This window comes from Belonocnema kinseyi, chromosome 1, assembly GCF_010883055.1.
Source record: "Belonocnema kinseyi isolate 2016_QV_RU_SX_M_011 chromosome 1, B_treatae_v1, whole genome shotgun sequence".
Taxonomy (NCBI): Eukaryota; Metazoa; Arthropoda; class Insecta; order Hymenoptera; family Cynipidae; genus Belonocnema; species Belonocnema kinseyi.
The window spans coordinates 125,997,206-126,001,062 of record NC_046657.1 but is presented as its reverse complement, the minus strand read 5'-3'; positions in this window follow the sequence as shown (position 1 = coordinate 126,001,062).

Here is a 3,857-nt window from a genome sequence, read left to right as displayed (position 1 = left end):
TTGTTTATTAAATTTTAGTATTAAATATTTTCCAATTGGTCTATGTGACCTTCAATCGATATTCCTGAGAGGCAATTTGAGTGAATGTCCTACGTGACCAGATGACGATTTCATGGATTCACCAAACAACGAGTTCTCTTACCAAAGTGAGTCATCGGCCCTTCCTAATTGATTTTAAATTTCGCCGGTCTGGCTCCGAATGTTTGTCAACACGCGCGTCGGCCGTGTTGAAATCCATGAAGAAAACATCTGCATCGAGCAAGGCACGTACGCCATTGTCTTTCTCTTTCCCTCCAACGCGCGCTCTTCTTTCCCTTTTTCTAGCTTTACTCTCTCTCTCTCTTCCCTCTCTCGAGCAAGTCGTTAAGTACCCTAATTGATCTACGTGTGTCCGTGTGAATAGACACGCACACGTACATCCATGAATAAAACAGAGGAATATACTTACTAGGTTCTAGATTAATAACTTAATAAATAACCACACAATTATTTATGGTAGGAAATAATAGGGTTCGTTCGGAGAGTAAAAGAGTTTGATCAAGCCAACAGTTTAAATAAATGATTAATAAATTGTAGTACGAAGACGCGAACGACCACTTCTATTTCGCCTAGCTTAAATATTCTTTTTTAAAAATGGTGCTAGGTTGATTCTAGTAATTAAGGGGTAACATCTATGTAAAAATGTCAAAAAATCGTTTTCATTTTAGCAAAAATGGTACAGGTTTATGTTCAAAAGAACATCTTATAGTATTTTTATAAAAAAAAAAAAATTTCTCCGAGTTGTGAGTATCAGACGCTAGGTATGCCAGTGGGAATACCTATCGATGTTTCCCGTTTTCAAACTTTAAACGCGTTATTCTAAAAACCACTTTTTTTAAACCACCGCCACAATTATTCAGCCAATTTCGATCCGATCGATTTAAAAATTTTTACACAAGCTTTATAACATTATTTTCTAGGAAAGTATATAGGACATCGTTAAAAAATTGAAAACTGTTTTACGAACGAATTTTCATTTTTTTTGTACGACAAATTTTTTTTTTTTTTCGAAGTCCCGCTAATTTTTTAAAATGTGATTTTTTTAAGACCCCTACGTACTTCCCGTGCTTTTAGTTCAAACATTAGGCAAAAAGTCAATTTTTGTGTTTCCGATCCATAGCGACGACGAACCTTGGTGTTAGTGAAGGCCTCTCTCCAATTTCATCTGATGCTTATAGTAAGTTTCTTTGAAAAAAATTCCAAACATGACTTTCAAAAACAGGGATCTACATAGATGTTACCCCTTAAGTAAAATTTTCGTGATTTTTATTCATCTATTCATATTTTTAAATCGTAGTTTAAGTTTCGCTTAATTCTAGCTGGGCTAGGTTAAAGTAGGATCGACGCGTGGAGACCAAGACAAGCGGGCCTGGCTGACGACTTCCACCAATAGGCTGCGACTAAGTTATCGTTCTCGCAGCCAATCGGCGAGCTCAAACGCCGTCTCACTACCGCGGCGAGCTCCACACTCGGTCATCGAGAGTCGAGAGTGGCCGTCGAAGGTCATTTTGTCTAACAATTTCAAAAGGCCCAGACCAAGCTTTGACCTCTCTCTTTTGCTCTCAGCATGCATTTCTTCTTCAATGCATCCCATCTCATATCGCAGATTGATTTGTCCTTTGACTAAGAACCCACACATTAAGACTAGCTGCATTTCGTTTAAATAACAGGCTTGTATGCAGTCTTATAATCTCAGCAGTCTTCTTCAGAGAGGGTAATGTGCCATTTTGTATATGTTGGTTGAATGAATCTCTCGCGACTTCCGTCTCGCGAGAGGTCCACGGAGCTCGTATGGTTTTCCCAAGAATTAGATGCTGTAAAAATAGAAAAATAATTTATTATATAATACACATAATTCCGCTTATATTTTTTTAACTTTAGCATTATTTTAAAAAGAGGCACTTACAAGGTGCAGCGGTTTCCTTCCGCTTGAGGCAGTTTGTATAATTCATCCTGGAATGCATCTCTTGCGTCTTCCGTCTCGCGAGAGGTCCACAGAGCTCTTGTGGTTTTCACATGATCAGGTGCTGTAAACATGAAAAAATTATGTATTATTTAATACACATAATTCGGCTTTTATTTTTCTATCCTTAGAATCATTATAAAAAGAGGCACTTACAAGTCGCAGCGGTTACTTTTGCCAGATCATATGCAAAGGGAAATGAGCCGCTTAATGACTTTCACCAGCATAGACCCTGTGGTTATTTCCAAGGAAAGAATACAAAATTCAGTCCTGTCACTACTGAGGTCAGCTATGTTTTCGATTGCTTGCATGCAGGTGTCAAAAAGTTCTGGCCAGATAGACGCCTCCAGGCTGTCGACTGCTAACTGCACACGCACCCGTTGTTTGGTTACAAAAACTGGTATGCTGTGCAGGTATTCTATCACTTCTAATAGAAAGCGACTAAGGTGACGTACTTTTTGCCGCATCTCCTTATTATTGTGAGGGAAGATTTGTATTTTGCACACAAATGGTTTCCATACAGTATAATAAGGCGATCATATCGCACGCCTCGAGACACTTGGTCCTCTCATACATAGGAGATAATCCTATTTCGAATCGCAGATCACACATACTCGTGAAGGCGACCTGCGATTATACGGCCAAGCACCCTAATGCACCTTTGACCGTTGTTATTGACTTTAGCGCACTTTTTGTAGTGCATGTTTATGTAGTTCTTTGCAATCGACGCTTTGCAAGAAACGCAGCACGCATAATTGGACGCCTCCCGCTGTTTACCTTTGTGGGGTCCCCAAACTGTCACCAGTTCACCATCATTGATTTTGGAATAAGTGTTGAACAGAAATATTCCTATGCTTCGAATTGTCTCAATGATGGCGCTTTTTTCGGTTCCTTTGTGTAGTCCCATGAACGACTTGACAGCTGGCTCATCAGCATGCTTAACAGAGAGGAGGACATTAGGATTCGCGAATAATTTCTTACAATATGGCCAAAAATGCTTCCTACGCTTACGGACTACTTCTGTGGAGGTAGAGAAAATGAACTGGTTTTGATCGTCTTGGAGCACTTTTTCCAGGAACATTCGCAGAAGTGCTAATCTCTTACGCGGCCGAATCATGAACGTTTTCGACGTTTTCGATGTTGTCTAAATCATCGAGGTCGGTGTCATCAGCGAAGTCGATTTCGAAATCTTAGAAGTCATGAAAATCGTAGTCTGTGACTTCGCTGTGAGCATATTCCTCACTACACTTAGCCGAACTTCCTTGTGTTCCCAGGTGAATATCCACAGTCTCATTTCTCAAGAACCCCCCCACCCCCTAAATTAATATTACGAATAGCTGCATCAAGCATATCGCACGATTAAATTAAATGTAACTCCAAGTTGTTTCCATTCCATTCCCACATATCTAGAATAAGAGACAAAATTACAAAATTTCCAACTTTTCGTTGGACAGAATAATGAATTTTACGGGTTTCTGACGAGGCATCTGGACAGTGTTTGGAATTTTTTCTTTTCTTTAATCCTCGCACTAGCAGACGAGAGAAAAATCAAGGGAGTCGGCTGAAACTAAATTTAAAGTGCTGTACATGTGCAAGTGAACAAAAAAATATATTTTTAATCGCATTGAAGCGCTTTATATACCTTCTTCTTGTATTTCTGTTTTACTTGAGTGCGCACATGGACGGTCCAAATTTGGTCGGTTGAAATTTGTGCTCCACTGGTCAGGCTAACCAGCTAATTGATAACGGTCAATCGCATTTCGCTTATCCGCGTCGGCCCGACATTTGGTTCCATATGTGGGCCGAATTAAGGCCAAATTAATGAACAAGATTAATATTTAGCAAAACTAATTTG